The sequence below is a fragment of the Scyliorhinus torazame genome, chromosome 7, assembly GCF_047496885.1.
Source record: "Scyliorhinus torazame isolate Kashiwa2021f chromosome 7, sScyTor2.1, whole genome shotgun sequence".
In the NCBI taxonomy this organism is placed as follows: domain Eukaryota; kingdom Metazoa; phylum Chordata; class Chondrichthyes; order Carcharhiniformes; family Scyliorhinidae; genus Scyliorhinus; species Scyliorhinus torazame.
In genome coordinates this window covers 204,158,389-204,183,429 of record NC_092713.1, presented here as the reverse complement: position 1 = coordinate 204,183,429, position 25,041 = coordinate 204,158,389, and the positions used below count along the sequence as shown (strand labels likewise).

Genomic DNA, 25,041 nt, shown 5'->3' with positions numbered 1-25,041 from the left:
TGAGCATAACCACCACCCAAAAGCAATTGGAGCAGTTGCAAACAATAACCTAACCTAAAACCTATAACAGCACGGTAGCACAGTGGGTAGCACTGTTGCTTCACAGTTCCAGGGTCCCATGTTCAATTCCTGGCTTGGGTCACTGTCTGTGTGGAGTCTGTACGTTCTCCCCGTGTCTGCATGGGGTCCTCCAGGTGCTCTGGTTTCCTACCACAAGTGCCGGAATACGTGCTGTATAATAATAATAGATAATAATAATCTTAAAAATAGATTTTTAAGATCCAAAGTCAAACTTTGTCAACATTTTTCAAGTTCAACCACCAAGATTTTGTAGTTAATGAGCAATTTGGTCATTAGTGGAGTGACTGGAGAAGAAGCTCCCATTGCCATCTTAGCTCTAGTTGAGCCGTGAGGGGATTCAGAACTTGAGTCTGCTGTCGAAATCTAGGGCGATTTTTTCTGGCTTTGCCTCTCCTGGGATTCGCAGAAATGAAGGACTCTATTCAAATTATTTCAGGATATTTTTTGGAAAGTTAAAGACCTGTGGCACATGGAAAAAGAGTAGAAAAGTCAGGTTTCCAGCGGGAGCCGACCTTGTGCACGTCTTCCCCTTACATCGCACACGGGAAGTCCTCACTCAGGAATTATTAAAATGAATCCCAGCTTTTCCAATTTACCATTTCTGCTTTACCCCTCCACAATGAGATCTTCAAAAAAGCAACTTCCAAATTCCCTTTTCATTTCCAAGCAAGCATTTTTGTGGCAGCAGTGTTTGATGGCCAATTCATTGTTAAAACATGACCAATTCTTATTGAAAGTACATGTCCACCGGGTACGGAACTGGAGCTGTGTGGACCCTTGCGACCAGCAGAGTCAAGGCTAGTCTGAACCCTAATTATATCCTTGTTTTATGGATTTATGCTCTTGGGATATTCTTTTGTTTATTATTTGTTCCCAGGATCTGGTGACATCTGCCGAGCCTTTATTTGTGTGCTCCCCATCTCTACTTTCCCTGACAACTGAATAGCTGCTAGCTACTTAAGAGGAGCATTCAGAGGCAACCAAATGTGTGTGGGACTGGAGCCAAGTGTAGGCCTTCCCTTCCCTGAACAACATTAGTGACCCAGTTGTGATTTGGTGGCAAGAAAAGGGAAACTTTTAAAGCTGTTTTTCTAGCACAAGCACTGTAATGATCAGAGTGATGGAGCAAGATTTATGGCTTTGAGATGGGCAACTCATGTCGAGAAATTTTCCAACATGGAGGAGCCACCTTGGTAGAAAGTGCACCGTCAGACTCAATTTTCCCTCCCAGGCAGTGGGTGGGGAACAAAGTCAGGACCAACGCCCCTGGAGGCAAATCGGAGGTGGCCACAGGGATAGTTCAGTACTGAAGCTCGCTGCTTGGGACATCTGCCTCGGTTTTCTGGGACTTCATTGCAATTTTCTTATACTTCTTAGGTCCTCTAGCCCTCCTCCCTCACACCACCCCCCCCCCCCCCCCCCATAACTCCCTGTACCTGGTTAGCACTGTTACTTCACAGCACCAGGGTTCCAGGTTCGATTCCCGGCTTGGGTCACTGTCTGCACAGAGTCTGCACGTTCTCCCTGTGTCTGTGTGCGTTTCCTCCGGGTGCTCCGGTTTCCTCCCACAAGTTCCAAAAGACGAGCTGTTAGGTGAATTGGACATTCTGAAGTGGGTGTGAAACCCACGTAGGCACAGGGAGAATGTTCAAACTCCACACGAACAGTGACCCAGGGCCGGGATACTTCATTGCAGTGTTAATGTAAGCCTACTTGTGACACTAATAAAGATTATTATTATATTATCCTCCCGTACCAATTCCATTCCCTGTCATTTCAGCATGAATAATGTGACTTGGCTGACAACCCTGACCCAGAAAAGGATTATGTGAGTGGGAGGTTGTTTACGCAGCTGGATATAACAGTTGACTTTGCATGACTGACATCTTTATGTGGTTATAGTAAGTGTTCTTTCTGTGATCATCTTTGTCAATGTCTCAATATTTATTTGCTCAGGATTTAACAATCTGTTTTATTGACACCTTTATAAGGTTGTGTTGTTGGAAATGAATGATTAGGATTTATTGACAATAATCTACTAGGACAGACAGCACTTATTCAAATGGATTTTGTACAGTAAACTAAAGCAATTTTCATAAAGATGTCAGCTAAAAGAACCATCTACATCAATCGGTATAAGGGTCAAACACGTTCCAGTGATCTTAAAAACTTGTTCTAAGACATAATCTACAACAGTCAGCATAAAAAATTAACATGTTTTTCTAACTCGACCTAAGGACCAGTCACATCTAACGGGTCTGGCACCAAGTAAGGAATTTAGGGAAGTTCGGGATCCATTTGTAATTGAAGGTAGATAATAGTCACTCTGCCTGGGTGCACATAACTTATTTAATGTAAAATTTAAAACAGACATGATCTAATGTAAACAATATCTTTTACATTCGTAATGTACATAACCATATTCTGTATAAATGTCACCTGATTTTGTACGCTCAAAAAGTCAGCTCCGCGATCTACCTCTGAAGCTGGGTTCTCCAAACATGTTAGTCAGTAAACAATTGTTCTGTGCCTGAGACTCCTCCGGTTATTTCATGGAAAAGAGGAAAGCAACAACAGGTTGTGAGAACACCAGAATTATTCTTAAAGAGTTATCAATGGGTGTTTTTTTTACGAAGCAGTTTCAAATGTGCCATTATCAATAAAGGGTTCATTGGTTCTGTATATAGTGTATACTTAGTGAATGGGCATGGAAGGCCTATGCATTGGCATGGAGGTTTTGAGGGGCCATGGGGGTGTGTGGGCCATGATTGGCATGGAGAGGGCACGAGAGGCCACGGGTAAGACCTTTTGAACTTATCTTTCAGAAGGTTCCCGAATCCAGGCTGTGGTTCAGAACGCCTTTGAGATCTGTCTACCACAAGTCATGGAGAAGTTGGCCCTGTCTTCACAAAAATTGCAGGGTCTACTCTGCAGGGAGCTGGCCAGATGAGGGATGCAAGGTGCAGTCTTGTTACTCGCACCCTTAATCCATGCCAGCGAAAATTGGAGGTGCCAGAAATGGGGAAGGAATACTGGAGCCATGTCCCACTTGCCATTTTGTCATTTTTAACCCTACCCCAACCCTGCAGCCCTACTTCTGTTCCCACACAGTTAAGAGCATGTATACCCATGCATCAAATCACAGATCACAATCAACACACTGCTTTTATCAATCCGCAGAACAACCTTTGTATCCAAGTAAAGCAGAAATGGGAGTGCAAAATCATTTTTTGTGTGGTTGAAAATGCTAATAGGGTGGTAAAGTAAGCAAGAATTAATTAGTTATCACCTAGCCTTTAAATTGCCATTCTCTACATAGTGATTTACTGGCAATAGTCAATTTAGCCACCAACTCAAATGTAATCTATATTAATGCAAATGAAACAACTGGACCATGTTCAACTGATATATATTCATTTGTCGGTTTTACTCTGATTGGGTGTTACCTCCAATCCCCTCCAAAAAAAGTTGGCAAAATCACCGTGAGGTTTGTAATGACTTGTAGGGAGCTGAAGCTGGAATGAAAAGTTGAAATTGCCATTTCCTCCCTCACCTCCCAAATCCAGTGAAAGATGGCACTCTTCTTTCTCCTCCACTTGCTCTTGGAAGATTTGAAGGAACACAACAACCATAGTGGGAGGGGGAAGGGGAGATTTTCTCCAACACCTTCACACATAGAGTATAGAGGGATACGGCACAAGGCAGTGCTGAGGGTTTTGGCAAAAGTTGGTATCATGACTGGTACAGGCTTGGAGGTGCGAAGGGCCTGTTCCTGTGCTGTATTGTCCTTTGTTCTTTATATTGCATCCTATATAGATTGAGGCATACAGCACAAAAGCCAGGAAGATTAGCTTCAGTGAATGTTGCTTTGAGTGGACAGAGTGGGAAGCTGGGAGATGGTGAGTGAGGGAGTTCAGTGAAGAGGGGAACTATAAATGAAGAAAACAACATTTATTTAATTGACACAATACCGTCAGAAAGGTGATATGTCACAGCTGCAGCATGTGGGAGCTCCTGGATGCCTCGACAATCAATAAGTGCCTGCAGCCCGATGAGCTTTGGCTGAGAATTAATGAGCTAGAGGGTAACTTGCATACATTGTAGCACTTCAGGGAAGGTGAATGTTACCTGGACACATTGTACCAGAAGGCAATCTCTGTTCTTAGATTAGCATTGTCTGATTTGGTCAGTGGTCAAGACCAGGAGGGTGTGACTGTGAGTCAGGGAGGTAAGGTGATCGAGAAGATGGGAGTGGAAGAGCCTCAGCCCTTGCAGCTGACCAACAATATCCTTCAAAAGGGAATTAGATAAATACTCAAAGGAAAAGATGATTGCAGGGATATGGAGGTAGAGCAGGAGTGTGCTCTTTTTTTAAAGAAAAATTTAGAGTACCCAATTCATTTTTCCAATTAATGGGCAATTTAGCCAATCCACCTACCTTGCACATCTTTGGGTTGTGGGGGTGAAACCCACGCAAACACAGGGAGAATGTACAAACTCTACACGGACAGTGACCCAAGGCTGGGATCGAACCTGGGAGCGTAGCACGGTGAGGTAGCAGTGCTAACCACTGCACCACAGTGCTACCCTCAGGATTGTTCTTTGATAGACCAACCCAGATCCAATGGACTGAATCACCCCCATTGGCACTAAAATACTCCAGTATAATCTATTCCAGAATTGTAGAATTCTTGTATTCTATGGTTCCAATCAGTCACACAGATCCCAAGCACGTGGAATGTTTTCTGCATTCTGTACAATCCACCATCCACCTTCGTATTTTAATTTTGAAGAATTTGGATATACATGAATGAATGAAGGACGCATTTAGAACATCCTCAAAACTAACTTGAAAGATCTCCTTTTGAGCATGGTATGTATCAGAACCAAAAAGGAATCACAATAAAATGGGTGAGAGAGAAAAAAGCAGAGGCAGCAATGGAAAGAAAGAGGAGAAAAAAGAAACAAGACAACAGGGCAAGGCCACCGGAAGAGGAAAAGAATTGAAGAAAAAAATGTTGTATTCATGTCGTGTTTTTCATAACCCCAATAACAACATTGATAATGACCTGCTAATTTATTTTAATGACGTTGGTTGAGGGATAAATATTGGCCTGGAAGAACTTGCCTGTTCTTCTTCGAAATAATAGCATGGGATCTTTCATGCCCACCTGAGGGGGCAGGCATGTCTTTAGTTTAATGACGGACCAGAATGGCGACATCTCTGACAATGCAGCATTTCCTAAGTACTGCTCCAGAGTATCGGCCTGGATAATGTGCTAACATCTCTGGAGTGGAACCTGAACCCACATTTTCTGACTCAGTGGCAAGAGTGTTATCACTGAGCCAAAGCTGACACGTCATTTAAACTTAATTCCTACTGGCAGTATTAATTCCTACTGTGCAATGGTGCAGTCACTGCCAGTCAATGTTTCTATAAATACCGCTTTCAATGCTGAGTAGACCAACACGTTCCTATTGTCATGGTTATACTTACATCATCAAAAGGATTCAGTGCATGCCTTCAAAAGATTCCTCGCAGTATAAATGATCTCAAGCCCACAGACTGGAAGTCACTAATGGGTGGCACCTCCTGTCCTTAGACAGTGAGGGTGAGTTGGGACCATTTGAGGCTCCTAACTGCGCTCTGGATGTCAGGGCACCCACCTGGGAGATCTTCCCATGGGCGGCCAATTAAGAGGTGCCCCCAAGCCTGTTGTTCAACTAAGGATGGTGGGCAAGTTCCAGCACTGCAATCAATATTGCCACCCCTCCCCCTTTCTTTCTTTTCCCATCTTTCCTTTAACATCTAGTCTTGGCCCTTCTGTGAACCAAGTCTCTGTTATAGTCACAACATTAAATGGCTATCTGTCTATAGCTCACTAATCTCATTTGCCACACTCCATGCATTTACATACCAACACAGTAACCCTATTTTATACTTTATTACTTTCTCCCTTACTCTGAACCCACTAAATATCTTCCTATCCCTTACTTTAATGCTATCTTTCTCTCTCATTATTCTTTGTACCTAGGTATTCCCTTCTGACTTTGCCTCCTGGTTCCCAAACTTCTATCAAGTTCAATTAAACCCTCCCCAATAGCACTAGCAAATTAACCCACAACACAATCAGTCCAAGCTTCATTTGACTCATACAGATCTCCCCCACACATTGTCCCAATGCCCCAGGAATCTAAAGCCCTCCCTCTTGCACTATCGCTCCAACCACTCATTAATCTTCTTTATCCTCCTTTTTCTACTTTTGTTTGCACGTGGAGCCAGGGGTAATCTAGATGACTACATTTGGGGTCCTGCTTGCTAATTGCCTATCTATCTCCCTTAATTCTGACTGCAGGGCTATATCCCTCTTTCTACCTATGTCGTTGTTACGAATGTAGACCATGACTGCTGGTGGTTTACTCTCTCCCCCTCAGAGTGCTCTGCAGCCACCCAGTGACATTGTTGACATTGGAATCAGGGAAGCAGCACACATTCCTGAATTCATGCCTGTAGTTATATAAATCTATCCCACTATCAAATCGTCGACCATTGTTGCTCTTCTAACCAACCTTATGCCCTCTGTTCAACTAAACCAGCCATTATGCCATGGATATGGCTCCATCTACACTGTCCAGAGGAACCATCACTTCTATCAGTATTCAGAATGGGATACTGGTTGGAGAGCTGGATGCACTCAGGGACTACTTGCCTATTACTTCTTGATTGTTTGGTGGCCACCCAATTCCCTCTCTCCCTGAATGTTCTTAAACTGCAGGGTGACCACATCAAGAAACACTTTCCACTAAGCTATCAACATCATGGATGCACTGCAATGATGCCAGATGCTATTCACACTAACTTCATTGCAGTGTTAATGTAAACTTACTTGTGACACTAATAAAGATTATTATTATAAGCCTGGAGCTTGAGCCATTCCAACTGACAATACTTCCTGCACATATAATTAACCAGCTCATGGGAAGCATACTGGAGTTCACACATAGCACAGGATGTGCATTCTAGAGGCCAGATAAATCTGCAATTTCTTTATCTATTTGATAATAAACCTGTTTGTGCTAAAATAAATTTTACTACTATTAATCTTTTACTACTAATAATAAACCTGATTAATACTAGCTAGCAGAACATAGGGCGCGATACAGCAGATTTCAAACTAAGTCCACTGTTGGGCACATTTAGTGGGGTGTTTCTCGGCAGCTTCAGCGCCAAGGTTCACCCCGCTATTCAACGACAATTTGCTGGCACTTTTAGACTCGGGGAGTTTCTCTCCGCCAAGACTGCACTTAGAGATATTTCCTGCTGGCAAGCTTCAGGTCAGAGCACCTTTTGACTGGCCGCCCCGATTTTCTCTCCCCATTCTTTCATCCCCCCCCCCCCCCCCCCGCCCTGCTTTAATGACCACCCCTCACCCCTCCGACCTTGAGGAGACACCTAGGAACCCCCTTCCAAGTGGCCAGCGAGGACAAGATCCAGATTGTGGAGGCGGAGCAAATTGGGTGACTCGCGATCGGCCCGGCTCGGACCCCACTTTGGGATTCTTGCACACTCTAACCCTAACTTTAATTCACCTGTTGTGCCCTGCTCTGTTATAGACAAATGCTGCTATGTTACTAGCTGGATCACTTGTTGAGAGGACATCTGTAACTCTTCATCTTTGCAGGTCTCATCTCCTGATAAGACTTCCTGGTGATATTTCATTCACTCGGTGATGGAACGTCATATCTAGATTTTTATTTTATGTTTCTCCATGATGACAACTCAGATGGGGCACCTGCTGGAATCATATCTCTTCCTAGCTTGTATTTGAGAGTGAAATCATAACTTTGAAGTCTCAGGTGTAACCTCTGCAGTCTTGCTGTTGCTCTGCACTGATTGTGTTTTGTAGATATGCTTCAGTGGACAATGATCACTCCACACTATGAACTTTCTCCCAAGGAGAGACATATGCAGTGGGATTCTCCCTTCCTGAGACTAAGTGTTGACGCCTGGGCAGGATCCATGGACTTCTACGACAGCAAAACGGCAGTGCAACTGAACTGATTCAGCGACTGTTAAGGGGCTAGCACGGCGCCATGTGGAACACAATCGATTCCAATGAAAAACTGTGCGGGATTTTCCGGATTCGCGATTGACACTTAGGAGGTTGACAAGCTGCAGCCACATATACACACTTCATTCCCCACACACCCCATCCCGGCCAACAAGATGGCAGCGAGGAGAGCGGCACTGTGCTTCACCGACGCCGAGTTCGAGATCCTCCTGGACGTGGTAGAGGAGAGGCAGGTCACCCTGTATGCCAGCCCGGGAAGGAGGCTGCCAACCACGGCCCTTCGTCTTGCCTGGGCACCGGTGGCAATGGCGGTCAGCACCGGGGCAACACCATCTGGATCGGCCTGCAGTGCCATAAAAAATTACACAACCTCCTCAGGGTGGCCAGAGTGAGTAGGCAGCGCTGTGCCCCTAGCACCAACCCCCGTCCCACAGTTCTGTAACCCCGATGCCCCCCCACCACCCGGAAGGCATCCAAATCCCCACCCTGCGCCACATGCCAGCACCCATACTGGCCGCCATGGCTGGGTGCCTTGGCCACTGAGGCCACCAACAACCCACCCCCTGGACTGCATGCGTTGGACTGTTTAACACTTGTTTTCTGTGCCCCCCACCCAGGAGAAGGTCGTGCAATACCGCCGGGAGCAGAGGTAAACTGGACCTGCAGTCCAGACGGGGTTCAGGCTTTTGGAATGGACAGTCCCATCGATTGTGGAGATCCAGTCACAGAGGCAGGGACTACATGAGGGGTTGTCAGCGAGCATCCATCACCTGCAGGCGCAGTTGGAGGAATCCAACCACTTGCAGGAGCAGGAGGTGATCCCGATCATGCATGCCACCAGGCCAACACTGCACGGGTGCTGTCTGCGGAGGCATTGGGGGTGAGGTTTTTGTCTATGGATCAGCATGTCCAAGGCCTGGGGCATTCTGTGCAGGCGCTGACCGAGGCACAGGTCAGGACTGCAATCTCACAGGCATTGGACATTGCAGCGGCGCTCCTCAGCATGGCCCAGCCACAGCAGGCCATGGCTGGGAATGTTGGCGACATTATCATAGAATTTACAATGCAGAAGGAGGCCATTCGGCCCATCGAGTCTGCACTGGCTCTTGGAAAGAGCACCCTACCCATGGTCAACACCTCCACCCTATCCCCATAACCCAGTAACCCAACCCAACACTAAGGGCAATTTTGGACACTAAGGGCAATTTATCATGACCAATCCACCTAACCTGCACTTCTTTGGACTGTGGAGGAAACCGGAGTACCCGGAGGAAACCCACGCACACACGGGGAGGATGTGCAGACTCCGCACAGACAGTGACCCGAGCCGGAATCGAACCTGGGACCCTGGAGCTGTGAAGCAATTGTGCTATCCACAATGCTATCGTGCTGCCCATTGCTCAGGCACTGGCCGCGTGACGCAGACACAGGAGGGAGATAGCGCAGTCATTGGCTGATGTGACACAGACCCAGAAGACGGTGGCACAGTCCCAGACAGCGATGGTCGACTCCCTGTGCTCCATGGCCGTGAGCATGAGCTCAAAGGGAAGAGGCTCCCTGTAGCTGTTGCCTACTGATCAGGACGGATTATGGCTAAGCAGCTACATGGCAGCTCTCACTAAATTACTAAAATAAATTTTTGCCACACACTCCATTCCAAACCTAATCATTTCAGACAAAGGTCCAGAGTTTGCAAACAAATATTTTAAGGAGTTCATGATAGCAATTTTCCGGTCCTTCTCGCCGGCGGGATCATCCGGTCCTGCCGACTCTGAACAACCGCCACGCATTTCCCGGCGGCCGGATCCATAGAACGAGAAACCCCGTAGACAGCGGTGGAACCAGAAGATCCCATCGCCGGACAATGGTGGCTGCCCTCCGCCGCTGTGAAACACGTTGAGGAGGACGTGGAAGTTCCTGTGGGTTTGTCCACACGATTAGCTCACCCAGATATCGGCAAGCTGAACATCGGGAAGGCTGAATGAGGAGGAAGGACAGCGAAGGCTACGCTGAAGAATAATAATTATATCAACTCAGCACTGTCGAGCTAGCGACCCCCCACCACTCCAATATGGTGAATCTCCATCTGAACTTCAGCTTCAGATGGCTGTGGGCTTATTTCTCACCCTCTTCTTGATCTAAGTGGTTGTATGAATTTCTTTTCTCTGGTAACTGCCACATCCAGCCATTTTATGCAGTTGTGTAGCTCCTATGTCAGCTGTGTTCTCAGACTCAGCATTATCTTGCTGAGTATGGATGTTTTGGTTTCTTTTACCCCTGTCATGTGAGAGTACCTTTAAGAAATGGGTGTTTACTACTGCAGTGATGTCAGAGAGTGGGTGGAGCTGGGCTGTCTGTCAGCTTTTTACTTTTGTTTTTGAGCAGGTTGCAGGGTGTGTTTTAGTTTAGTTTTCAGTGTTGGAGCTGAAGCCAGACCAAGCAGGTGTAATGCCGTTCTCTCTGCCATCAAAAGACTATCCCTTGATCAATTGGGAATTCAGAATTATAAATGTTTTCAGTACTGACTTTAACCTGTTGTGCTTCTGATAAAGGTTTTGTTTTTAAGTCGTATGGATGTTAAAAAGGAAAGCTTAAAGGTTTACTTAGTGTTGTAGTCTTTGGGGGTTGTATTTGAATTAATGGTTGCTAAGATGTTCACTGTATGTTTTAAAAAGTTTAACTTGAGTTCATAGAATAAACATTGTCTTGCTTTAAAAAATACTTTTCCATTTCTGCTGCTCCACACCTGTAGAGTGGGCCGTGTGCTCCCCATACCACAATCTAGTAAAAGTTGTGGGTCAGGTGAACTCCATGATACACTTTGGGGTTCTCTAAACCATGGCCCATAACAAATTGGGGGCTCGAGGGGGATAAAAGTCTATCTATTGGATTGGCTTAGTGAACTTAAAGACAGTGAGGGGTGAGCATATTGTGGTTGCTTATCAGGTGTGGTATTTTAGTTTAAGTCGGGAGTGTGTTGTGGACAATGGCTCTTTCAGAGGCTCAGAAGTTTTGGGGGGTGGAGACGGTCACACGCAGTACCTTACGGACAGACCTAAAGCAGACTGTTAGATTTGGCAAAAACATTGCAGTTAACATTACCTGACAAAATGCGAAAGGATGAGGTAATTATGGCAGTGGCTAAGCATTTAAAGTTGCCTGAGACACAGTTTGACTCATTGGAAATGGCAAAAAATCAGTTACAACTTAAACAAATGGAACATGAGAAAGAATTAAAGCAGCTTGAATACGAAAGAGAGAGAGGAAAATGAAAGAGAAAGAGAAAGAGATAGAGAGGAAAAAGAAAGAGAGAGAGGAAAACAAAAAGGAGAGAGAAGAAAGGAGAAAAGAAAGAATAGCCCTAGCAGAACAAAACAAAAGAGAAAGGGAGGTCCAGATCAGGGAAAAAGATAAAGAGAGAGAGTTTGAACTTCAGAAAATGGCCATGAAACATGACAGTCAGTTAAAATTGGCAGACGTAAAGGGAAATGTACAGTTGGATGATAGTGATGAGGATAGTGAGAAAGAGCGTCAAAGTCGAAGGCTTGGTGGGAATCTATTTAAATATGTCCAAGCATTGCCAAGGTTTGATGAGAAAGAGGTTGAAGCCTTTTTCATTTAATTTGAGAAGGTAGCTAAACAATTGAAATGGCCACAGGACATGTGGGTATTACTGATTCAAACAAAGCTGATAGGTAGGGCTAGTGAAGTGTTTGCATCACTACCGGAAGAGGTATCTGGGACGTATGAGGAGGTGAAAAAATCCATCTTAGGTGCATATGAACTAGTGCCTGAAGCCTACAGACAAAGGATTAGAAATTTAAGGAAAGAATTTGGACAAGCATACATGGAGTTTGAAAGGCTCAAACAGAGTAATTTTGATAGGTGGATAAGAGCTTTGCAAATAGACCAAATGTATGAAGCTCTCAGAGAAATTATGCTTTTGGAGGAGTTTAAAAATTCAATTCCTGATGTAGTGAAAACTCATGTGGAAGAGCAGAGGGTTAAAACTGCGAGATTAGCAGCAGAAATGGCAGATGACTATGAATTAGTTCATAAATCAAAGTTTGGTTTCCAACATCAGTTTCAGCCTCTGAGGGATAGGAACTGGGGACATGAGAAATACTCAAGTGGTAAAGGTAAAGGTGATCTGATGGGAGATAATAAAGGAAGTGTACCTCAGACTAAAAAAGAAATCCAGGAGGGTGGAAAAGACATGAAAAGTTTCAAATGCTTTCACTGTAATAAACTAGGCCATGTAAAATCACAGTGTTGGTGGTTGAAGAAAAGCACTGGGAAGGTTGATGGTTTAAAACAGGATAAGATAGTGGGGTTTGTTAAAGTGGTAAAGGAAAGCCCAAGTGAAGTGAAGGAGGTGCAAAAGACTGTACAGCCTGATCAAGAGGTGATTGATAAGAAGGTGCCAGATCTCTTTAAAGAATTTACTTGTGTGGGTAAAGTTTACTCGTGTGTATCAGGAGGAGCAGGTAAAGAAGTCACAATTTTAAGAGATACGGGAGTTGGTCAATCTTTAATGGTAAGAGATGAGGAGTTATGTAGTCTGGGAAGAATGTTGCCAGAAAAGGTGATAATATGTGGAATTCAGGGTGAGAGGAGTAGTGTTCCATTATATAAGGTAAGGTTGGAAAGTCCAGTGAAGAGTGGTGAAGTGGTAGTCGGAGTAATAGAGAAACTATCTTGTCCAGGAATACAGTTTATCTTGGGTAATGATATAGTTGGATCGCAGGTGGGAGTGATGCCTACGGTGGTTGATAAGCTAGTGGAAAATCAGACAACTGAAGTGTTGAAGGACGAATATCCTGGGATTTTTCCGGAATGTGTAATAACAAGGTCGCAAAGTCACAGGTTAAGACAAGAGGAGAAATCAAAGCGTGAAGATGAAGTTGAAGTGCAATTATCAGAAACAATTTTTCATCAGATGGTTGAAAAAGAACAAGAACAGGTTGAGGATGAGGCGGATATTTTTAGTTCAGGAAAATTGGCGGAGTTACAACTAAAAGATATAGAAATAAAACGGATGTATCAGAAAGCATACACGGAAGAGGAATCTGCGTGTATACCAGAGTGTTATTACCGTAAAAGTGATGTCTTGATGAGAAAAGGAGACCTCTACATATGCAGGCGGATGAAAAGTGGGCAGAAGTTCATCAAGTAGCCAGAGTTACTCAGGAAACGACAGAGGCTGCAGGCCAAGTTCGGGGTGCTGACTACAGGCAAGGCCATAGAGCAGCTTAGAAAGGTAAAAGGCGCGATATATGAGCATGGAGAGAAGGCCAGCAGAATGTTCGCACAACAACTAAGGAAGAGAGAAGCAGCTAGGGAGATAGGAAGGATAGCGGATGGGGAGGGAAATCTGGTGTGGGACCCGGCAGGGCTGAACAAGGTGTTTCGGGACTTTTATAGTAAGCTATACACTTCGGAACCCCCAGGGGACCGGAGGGGATGAGGCGATTCCTGGATGGACTGACCTTCCCAAGAGTGGGTAGGGGGTTGGTAGATGGACTGGGGGCCCTGGTCAGGATCGAAGAGGTAGTGGGGGGCCTGAAGGTCATGCAGTCGGATAAAGCCCCGGGGCCGGATGGGTATCCGGTGGAGTTCTGTAAAACGTTTGCCGAGACAGTGGGGCCGGTGCTGGTCAGGGTTTTTAATGAGGCAAGAGGCAGAGGGGTTCTACCCTCGACGATGTCGCAGGCCACTATTTCGCTTATTCTGAAACGGGATAAAGACCCGGACGGAGGCCTGTGGGTCTTCTAGGCCGATATCTTTGATCAAATTAGATGCTAAGTTACTGGCCAAGATCTTGGCGGCTAGAATTGAGGACTATGTACCGGCCGTAATTGCGGAGGACCAAACTGGGCTCGTAAAGTGTAGGCAACCGGCGGCCAATCTAAGAAGGCTGCTTAATGTGTTTATGATGCCCCTGGAGAGCAGGGAGGCAGAGATAGTGGCAGCTATGGATGCAGAAAAGGCTTCCGACTGGGTCGAGTGGGACTATCTGTGGGAGGTGCTGGGATGGTTTGGGTTCGTGGAGGGGTTCATTGACTGGGTTAGGCTGTTATATCAGGCCCCAGAGGTGAGTGTAAGGATGAACAGGACGACATCAAATTACTTCAGACTGCACCACAGGAATAGACAGGGTTGTCCTCTCTCCCCACTGCTGTTTGCGCTGGCCATAGAGCCCCTGGCAGTTGCTCTGAGAGCTCAAGGGACTGGAGAGGGCTGGTCCGGGGGGGAGCGGAACATAAAGTCTCGTTATGCGCGGATGACCTGCTGGTATACGTATCGGACCCAATGGCGGGGATGGACGGTATCAAGGAAACCCTGAGGGAATTTGGCCGGTTTGCAGAATATAAATTGAACATGGCTAAGTGCGAGTTGTTCGTAATTCAGGCGAGGAGGCAGGAGAGTGGGCTGAAGGAGCTGCCGTTCAGGCTGGTAGGAGAAAGCTTCAGACACTTGTGGATACAGGTGGCTCGGGACTGGGGCAAGTTGCATAAGCTCAAGCTGTCCCGATTGGTGGAACGAATGAGGGAGGAGGTTCGGAGTTGGGATGCGCTCCCGCTGTCACTAGCGGGAAGGGTGCAGACTGTTAAAATGATGATTCTACCGAGATACTTGTTCATATTTCAATGTCTCCCCATTTTCATCCCGAGGTCCTTCTTTAAGAGGCTGAATAAAATTATCCTGGGATTTGTCTGGGTGGGGAAGTCCCCGCGGGTGAGGAAGGTGATGCTCGAAAGGAACAGAGGGGAAGGGGGGCTGGCGTTGCCGCACTTCAGCAACTACTACTGGGCGGCCAACAAAGCGATGATAAGGAAATGGATGGTGGGTACGGGGTCGGTTTGGGAGCGGGTGGAGGCTGCTCCGTGCGGGGGCACCAGTTTGGCAGCCCTGGTTGCGGCGCCTCTGCCGCTCCCGCCGGTGCGGTACTCCATCAGCCCTATAGTGGTAGCGGCTCTTCGGATCTGGGGCCAGTGGAGGAGGCATATAGGGGAAGTGAGAGCATCGGTGTGGACCCCAATCTGTGGCAATCACCGATTTGCCCCGGGGAACATGGACGGTGGGTATCGACTGTGGCGGAGGGCGGCGATTGCTAGGGTGGGTGATCTGTTCTTGGAAGGGAGCTTCCCGAGCATGAGGGCGTTGGACGAGAAGTTTGGGCTGGCGGGAGGGAATAACTTTAGATTCTTACAGGTGTGGGATTTTGTGCGTAGACTGATGCCGTCCTTCCCACACCTCCCGCCAAAGGGGAGGCAGGACAGGGTAGTACCGAGGGGAGGGGTAGGTGAGGGTAGAGTTTCAGATATTTACAAAGAACTAATGGGAGCTGAGGATACGCAGACCGAGGACCTGAAGCTTAAGTGGGAAGAGGAGCTCGGGGGGGAGATGGAGGACGGTATTTGGGCAGAAGCTCTGAGCAGAGTAAACACGACTGCAACATGCGCCAGGCTCAGTCTGATCCAGTTTAAGGTCGTGCACTGGGCCCACATGACGGTGGCCCGGATGAGTAAATTCTTCGGGCTGGAGGGCAAGTGTGCCAGATGTGCAGGGGGGCCGGCTAATCACGTGCACATGTTGTGTTTGTGCCCCAAACTCAGGGGGTACTGGCAGGGATTCGCGGACATCATGTCCGGGGTTTGAAAACTGGGGTGGTAATGAGTCCTGAGGTGGCAATCTTTGGGGTGTCGGAGGACTCGGGAGTCCCGGATGAGAAGGAGGCCGATGTCTTGGCCTTTGCTTCCCTGGTAGCCCGGCGACGAATACTGTTGGCATAGAGGGACTCAAGGCCCCCAAAGACTGAAGTATGGCTATCAGACATGGCGGACTTTCTCGGTCTAGAGAAAGTTAAGTTCGCCTTGAGAGGATCACTATCAGGGTTCGCCTGGAGGTGGCAGTCATTCATTGACTTCTTCGCGGAAAATTAATCGTCAGCAGGAGGGGGGGGGGGGGGCGGGAAGGGGGGGAGGGGCTAGGGTAGAGTAGAGTAGGGTGTGGTTTAGGCAGATCCTTGCGAGAATGGAGTTGTGGTTTGTACGATGCGTTATTTGCTTTTCTTTTTGTACAGTACTATACAATGTCATTGTTTTATATGCCAAAAATATCTCAATAAAATTGTTTATTAAAAAAAAAGAAGTTCATCAAGTAGTATTGCCGGTAGGGTATAGAAAGGAGGTGTTGCGAGTTGCACATGAGGTACCAGTGGAAGGTCATTTGGGAATAAGGAAAACTCAAAATCCAGAACATTTTTGTTGGCCTGGACTACATAAAGATGTAGTTAAATTTTGTCAATCATGTCACACATGTCAAGTGATAAGGAAACCTCAAGCAGTGATAAAACCAGCACCCTTAATACCCATTCCAGCATTTGAGGAACCCTTTACAAGGGTCCTAATTGATTGCGTAGGACCGCTTCCTAAAATGAAAAGTGGTAATCAATATCTTTTGACGATAATGGATGTGTCTACTAGATTTCCAGAGGCCATTCCAGTATGTAATATTACAGCTAAAAAGATTGTGGAGCAGTTACTTAAATTCTTTACTAGATATGGACTACCCACAGAAATACAATCGGATCAAGGATCAAATTTTACCTTTTACCTGGATAACTTAGGAATAAAACAATTAAATCAACTGCGTACCATCCAGAATCGCAGGGAGCATTAGAAAGGTGGCATCAGACATTAAAGACAAAGTTAGGGGCTTATTGTCAAGATTAGCCAGAGGATTGGGATAAAGGAATTCCATTCGTACTGTTTGCAATTAGGGATGCACCTAATGAGTCAACCAAATTTCATCCTTTTGAACTAATTTTTGGTCATAGGGGGTGTCATTCTCCACCGGCGGGAGTCTCCGTTTTGCCAGCGCCCGGGGGTTTCCCGACGGCGTGGGGCTGCCCCACAATGGGAAACCCCATTGACCGGCCGGTGTTACGGAGGCTCCCGCTGGCCGTTCGGGGCAGAAATGTGGCGGGGTGGGTAGGAGAATTTCGCCCGAGGTAAGAGGACCACTTAAATTGATTAAGGAAAAATTGGTGAGTGAGAAATCGGAAATTACATTATTGGATTGTGTGTCAAATTTTAGGGAACGATTAAATAGAGCAGGTGAATTGGCAAGACAACATTTAAAAGTTGCACAAAATGTGATGAAACAGGTAGCGGACAAGAAATTGAAAGTTTGTACTTTTGCCAGTGGAGATAAAGTTTCGGTATTGTTACCAGTGGTAGGTGAACCTTTAAAAGCAAGGTTTTGTGGACCTTATTAGATTGAAAGGAAATTAAGTGAGGTGAATTCTGTGGTAAAAACACCAGATAGACGGAAGACTCACCGAGTGTGTCATGTGAATATGCTTAAAAGGTACTTTGAAAGGGAAGGAGAGAAAAAGGAGGTTTTAATGATTCTAACTCAAAGTGACGAACCAAATCCAGATGACTGTGAATTTGACATACCTCAAATTAAATTGGAAAATGAGGATGTTCTTAAAAATTGGGATAAATTGTTGAGTTACCTTCCAGAGGAAAAACGGACTGACCTGAAAGAGTTATTGATATCACGTGGGAAAGTTTGTTGAGATAAATTGGGAAGTACTAAAATGGCTATACATTATGTAGATGTGGGAAAGGCTGTTCCAATCAAACAACATCCATACAGACTTGATCTGTTAAAATTGGCACAGGTTAACAAAGAAATTGAGAGTATGCTTAAAAATGGCATAATTGAAATGGATTACAGCCAATGAGGCTCACATAGTGATGGTACCAAAACCAGACGGTACCCAACAGTTGTGTGTGGACGATTGAAAGGTTAATGCAGTTACAAGAACGGACTCTTATTCTATCCCACATTTGGAGGATTGCATTGAAAAAGTGGGACAATCAGCTTTTATTTCTAAACTGGTACTTTTATCTGAAAGGGCGAAGGAGATTTCAGCTTTTGTGACTCCAGATGGTATGTACCAATTCAAAGTTATGCCATTTGGCATGAAAAACACATTTCAACTGTTAACTAACAAAGTTGTTTCAGGATTACCCAATTGTGCGGGAAACATCGACAATCTGGTAATTTTCAGCCAGACATGGAAAGAACATTTAAAACATCTGATGGAGTTATTTGGTCTACTTCAGCAAGCGGGTTTGGTGATAAACCTAGCCAAAAATGAATTTGGAAAAGCCCAAGTCACTTTTCTTGAGGAGCTTCCGATACCCTCGAGACAAAGGGACATAATGCGATTTCTTGGCATGAGTGGGTTTGATCGAACATTTGTGCAAAAGATTTGTCGCGTGATTGCTCCACTGATGGACTTGCTGAAGAAACGTCGAAAATTTCAATGAACAGTGGAGTTTCAACAGGCATTTGATTGCCTGAAAGCTGTGATAACCAATGCTCCTGTGTTGGAGAATTGCAAGGGACTCTGTGATCAGATTGAACTAAAGTATCTGAATCTAAAGAGAAATGCCGAGGCGTAGAGCAATGGATGGATCAAAGAACAAAGAACAAAGAAATGTACAGGCCCTTCGGCCCTCCAAGTCCGCGCCAACCATGCTGCCCGACTAAACTACAATCTTCTACACTTCCTGGGTCTGTATCCCTCTATTCCCATCCTATTCATGTATTTGTCAAGATCGATCAAGACGGATTTCAGTTGGAGGAAGAAATACAAAAATATACTATATTATTGTACCTATTTGCGTGTGTTGTTTTTTTGAAACAAAAAAGTATATTTACTGCGTGCATTTCTTAAAGGATAGTGAAAAGATGAAAAATGAAACCATCTTGAAGTTGATGGTATATTTTTTTTTCTTGGGGGGAAGGTGTCATGTGAAAGTACCTTTACGAAATGGGTGTTTATAAATGGGTGTGTATATAAATATCTGTAGTAAGAGTACCTTTAAGAAATGGGTGTTTATTACTGCAGTGATGTCAGAGAGTGGGTGGAGCTGGGCTGTCTGTCAGCTTTTTACTTTTGTTTTGGAACAGGCTGCAGGGTGTGTTTTAGTTTTGTTTTCAGTGTTGGAGCTGATGCCAGACCAAGCAAGGGTTTTGCTGTTCTCTCTGCCATCAAAAGACTATCTTTTGATCATTTGGTGAATTCAGAATTATAAATGTTTTCAGTAGTGACATTAACCTGATGTGCTTCTGATAAAGGTTTTGTTTTTAAGTTGTATGGATGTTAAAAAGGAAAGCTTAAAGGTTTACTTAGTATTGTAGTCTTTGGGGTTGAATTTGAATTAATGGTTGCTAAGATGTTCACTGTATGCTTTACAGAGGTTAACTTGAGTTCATAGAATAAACATTGTCTTGCTTTAAAAAATACTTTTCCATTTCTGCTGCACCACATCTGTAGAGTGGGCCGTGTGCTCCCCATACCACAATCTAATAAAAATTGTGGGTCAGGTGAACTCCATGATACACTTTGGGGTTCTCTAAACCCTGGCCCATAACACCCCTCATCCTTCCTGATGCTCTGAATCTGATAACTGATTTACCATCTTCTATGTTCTGCACACCCTTTCCCAATGATTTTGCTTTCCACAAGCTCTGCAGTTTGATGCAGATGCTGTGATTTTGTGAACTTGTCCTTTCCCATCAAATCTTTTTGTACTTCAAGGGGCTGATCTATCAGCCGTTCATCTATGTCCTTACATTTATGTTTTCTGGTTGTATTTTTCAGTTCTATAATGAAATTGTCAATAGGATCACCTGGTTCTCCTGCATCAGGCTTTGAATATCATTTTGATGGATTTGATGATTTGAATCTGGCTGAAGATGTGTGCTGAATTTCAAAAAAAATCTTAGCTTTTGCTGTTGTCCTCAAACATTGAACATACCAATCAGCTATTAAACAAATTGAACCCTATCTCTCCTGCCCACAAAAGGATATAGCTGACCCTTTCCTCATCACTCGTGCTTTTAGAAAATGACTGAATGCCAGTCTGCATTTTTGTTTAAACTTCTCAAATGCCTCCACGACATCAACTTCCTGACTCACTCGGTTGCAGCTGTGTGTTCATTGTTTCAGCAGTGGCCATTTCATTTTCACACAATTCACTCCCTTTTTCTGTCCCCCTCTGGCAGGAATTCAGGTTGATATTTCTCAAGCTGATTCAACATTGAATCCATTTTAAATGTTAGGGTCTTTACTCACAGATACCCGCTGCCACCATGTTACGTCTGCAGGTTTCCAGAATTTGAAACAATCATACTTTTTGACTCAGAATGCTGGAGCTTCATCAAGTAGACTGATATGTCATTGCTCAATACCTTACCACAGTGCAGCAGTAAATGTAACATCTCAGGTGCATATTGCGTGACAATAATTTTGAACTCTTTGCAAACAATATAACTATATAACTTCCCATATGGAAATGGTAATTAATTGAGGTGTTAAAAGTCTGAATTGCCAGCTCAACTTACATTGATTTCATAAAATTTACAGTGCAGAAGGAGGCCATTCAGCCCATCGAGTCTGCACCGGCCCTTGCAAAGAGCACCCTACTGAAGTCCACGTATCCACACTATCCCCGTAACCCCCACTTAACATTTTTTGGACACTAAGGGCAATTTAGCATGGCCAATCCACCTAACCCGCACATCTTTGGACTGTGGGAGGAAAACGGAGCACCCGGAGGAAAACCACGCAGACACGGGGAGAACGTGCAGACTCCGCACAGACAGTGACCCAGCTGGGAATCGAACCTGGGACTCTGGAGCTGTGAAGCAACTGTGCTAACTACTGTGCTACCATGCCGCTCATAGGAGAATGGACTACTGATTCCACTCATAACCTACCCTTTAGAGCACATTGAGGGGGGGGGGGGGGGAGGAGGGGGGTGGGGGGGGTGAGGGGGGGGGGTGGAGGGGTGCTGACCTGACAGGTTCTGTTCTAAATTTCCCAGCCTGCCCCACTACTCCAAAGCTGCCTTCTTGGGGCTGGAAAAATTAAGCCAAAACCTCCCACCTCATCGCTTTCCAACCACTGAATTGCCACCTTCAGCCCAATGAAGCTCCCTGAAATTAAAGACGAAAATCTACCACCAGTTACCTCTTCACCGAACAGGAACGGCATGCATTTACAGGGCGAACATCCCAACTTGTTTCACACAAGAGTTATTAGACATGTAAGTGTCGCTAATGACCCAGGGGACCCTAGGCCACTCTCCCCTTTGAGAGCTGACTAGTGGTGATTTAGCCTGAGGGTCACCACACCTCACGCGAGGGGCAACGTTGAGAAGGGGACACAGTGGTGCAGTGGTTAGCACTGCTGCCTCACAGTGCCAGAGGCCAGGGTTCGATTCCGTCCTTGGATGACTGTATGTTTGGAGTTTGTACGTTCTTCATTGTCTGCGTGGGTTTCCTTTGGGTTCCCCGGTTTCCTCCCACAGTCCAAAGATGTCAGGTTAGGTGGATTGGCCATGATAAATTGCCCCTTAATGTCCAAAGGGTTAGGTGGGGTTGCAGGGGAATGGGCCTAGGTAGGGTGCTCCTTTAGAGGGTTGGTGCAGACTTAGTGGGCCGAATGGCCTCCTTCTGCACTGTAGGGATTCTATGAGGCCTCAGCTGGTACGGGAATTGAACCCGTGCACCGCAACATGAACCAGCAGCTATATGGCCATTGTAACTGACTTGAATGAGCTAACTGACCCCCCTAGTTATTAGACAACATACACTGCACCACATAAGAAGCCATCAGGACAGCTGAGCAAAAGCTTGGACAAAGGTAAATTTTAAGGAGTGTCTTAGACAGAGGTGGTGAGGGAATTCCAGAGCATAAGATCATAAGACCATAAGACATAGGGGCAGAATTAGGCCACTCGGCCCATCGAGTCTGCTCCGCCATTCAATCATGGCTGATATTTTCTCATCTCCAACCTCCTGCCTTCTCCCCACAACCCCTGATCCCCTTATTGATCAAAAACCTATCTATCTCTGTCTTAAAGACCAGCTGAAGTGCAGCACGGTAGAGGGATGAAAATTGAGGATGCACTGGAGGCTGGGATTGGGATTACCCGGCTGCGAGCTGCTGGAATGGTGGCTGTTTGGAATTGGGCACCAGCTGTTACTGCTGTGGCTGAAACATGGGTCCAGAATGTCCTGGAGAGAGTGTCTTCAGCACTTTGTCTGTTCAGCCCGAGGTTTGTCTCATTAACAAACAGACTGGAGATTAGAAAGGGCACTGAATAACTTTTCGCATCTGCCAAACTTTGCCGTTGTAGAGCATCCTATTATAAATAATTAAATGTACATCTCCCAACACACAAATTGATGTATGATTTCAATTACTAAGCTAATTGACTTACAAAGTGCTCTACATATCATAGCAGACTTTTGCCCTCAAGCTCCCATGCACAAATTCATTTAAAAATCAGACAGCCTATACATTGCAGTCAGACAGCAAGTACCTGCTGACTTAGATGGGGTCAGTAGACAGAAAATGATGTAAGTACAGAGCCTGGTTATGATAGGCAACCATATTTACATCAGGGCGATGAATCAGTAATTTCTTCAATCTCATACCTGTTCCGGTCATGACTTGGCCTGCCTGAGAATGAGACTGTTTTTGGAATGCTATTGTTTTCCCTTGCCGAATGCGATGTGATGCCGCCCTTATCGGGTTCAATCCACCGGTTGCATTTCAGCAGAGTCGGATAAAGTCATCTTGGGGTTGCAAGACTAAAGGTAAAACATCTCCCAAAATTCTCACAGAGGCCTTGTTAAGGTCTTGTCAAGGTGAAGAGAAACATCAATCAGGCAGCGTTTTTAAAAATTCACCTCAACTTGCTGAAGACAATCAATTCCTCTCGAAGCAATGACCTTTGTTTGCTACAGCAATGCGATCTAGGTCTTCTCACAGTAGGTGTAGGTCCCTCTGGGACTTTCAGGGCAAGTGAGGTGGAACCTCTGTTATAGCTGAGGAACTGCCCCCGACATCCCACAACACATCAAAATAGATTCTTCTCACTTCAATCACATGCCAGTAGAATGCCTCACACACCCATCTGCCTGATGCCGAAATATGGTCGAGGGCAATTTAACAGTGTTTCCAAAGTTCAAATTCAGAACTGTATCCAAAGTTGTCTCCCAGCTTCCCCTTTGACATTATTTGGAGAGTTAATCATACAGCCTATTCTAATGTTATGTCCAGGCGCTACTATTGCACAGGAATGGAACTCTATGCCTAATAGCTGGATGAGTGATTCACGCGGGTTGATGGTGGCTTGGAACCTCCTTTCCCATAAGGTGGCCATACAACTGCCGTTGTCTATACATTGTAGTAGTGGCTGTCTGCACTACCTGCCTTCTGATTTTACATGGGTTATTTGAGTGGTGGTGTCTGGCTGGCATGGATAGTCACCCAGAGTGACACATTTCTCACCTTTGCCTCTTCTTTTCTTGATGCTGGTCAGCTCCTCCGTATTTCCTGCAATTTGCACGGGAGAAATTTGAGGCCCTGATTCAAGAGACCATCGAAACAATTCCACAGCCTAGAGGATCCAAACAGAATGTGTACATTTTAAAGATCTCGGAAGCATGAGTTACGGTTTAATTTGCCTACTAAGGTGGGGGGGGGGGGGGGTTGGTGGAAGTGAGGGGGGGGGGGTTGCGTGAGTAAGTGTGTCCACTTTAAGGAGACACAAACTCAATCAATGTGAGATTGTTTTCAATGAGGCCAGTCAGTCATGTCCTGGGAACAGTCTTCAATACATTTAATTGATTTTCAAAGCAGATTATTTTAATCTTGTGCAAACTCAGCATTGAGGCCCAGTGGTGTTGTGGGAAACTTTGAGGTTCAGGAGTTCTAACTGTATCGTTTCTGAATCTACTTTTACATTTGTTTCCTGTGTATTAATCATTCCAGTCCCCAAATGTCAGTTAAACTATTCCTTTTAAGTGAAAAATATTAGTGCCAATAGGCATTTTATTTTAGATTGTGTGGTATTTTGAATCACCAGTGTTTAGCATAGCTAGAACTTCATTGTGCAAGTTTAATTATTTAATTCAAGGCTATTAAAAACATGAATTATATAAAACATCAATTGCCTCTGGCATGGCATACAGAGCAGACTCAGCCTTTCTTGATTTATATTAATTACCAAGTCCTGGGTGTACAGGGCACAATTTCAAAATTGGAAGATGATGTGAAACTTGGAAGTATTGCGAACTGTGAGGAGGACTTCAAGAGAATATAGGGGGCGATTCTCCGATATTGAGGCCAAGTGTTCGCGCCGTCGTGAACGCCGTCGCGTTTCACGACGGTGCAAACAGGGCCCGGACACGACTTATTCTGGCCCACACAGGGGGCCAGCAGGGCGCTGGAGCGGTTCACGCTGCTCACGCCGCGCCAACCCGCGCATGCGCAGTTGGGGCAGCCCAATCCTGCGCATGTGTGGGGAGCGTCTTACGCACGCTGGCCCCTCACCAACATGGAGCCGGTGTTCTGGGGCCACGCGCGGAAGGAGGTAGGCCCGGGGGGGGAGAGGCCGGCCCGCCAATCGGTGGGCCCCGATTGCGGGCCAGACCCCATCGGAGGCCACCCCGGTGAAGGAGCCCCCCCCCCCACAGGCCGCCCCCTAGCGTTCCCGCAGAGTTCCCATCGGCAGCGACCAGGGGTAGACAGCGCCGGCGGGAACCTTTCATGTCGTAGCGGCCGCTCGGCCCATCCGGCCGGAGAATCGCCGCTCGCCGGTTCTCCGAGCGGCCCGGTGCGAATCGCGCGCCGCTGGTTTCCGGGGGGGGGGGGGTGGGAGAATTGCGTGCGGGGGTCGGGGCGGCATGGCGCGATTCGCGCGGCGTCCCGGTGATTCTCCCACCCGGCGTGGGGGGGGAGAATAGCACCCATAGATGGGCTTTTGGAATGGGCAGACATAGGGCA

General features: G+C 45.9%; 1 long non-coding RNA gene across 1 annotated transcript; it reads right to left on the bottom strand.

The window, feature by feature from the left end:
- Nucleotides 1-23,660, bottom strand: LOC140427430 (uncharacterized). The gene is made up of 3 exons (XR_011948486.1): nt 23,545-23,660; nt 2,521-2,620; nt 1-231 (listed from the first exon to the last, which is right to left on the bottom strand). It is a non-coding gene; the product is annotated as an uncharacterized lncRNA (long non-coding RNA).
- Nucleotides 23,661-25,041: the final 1,381 nt, after the last annotated feature.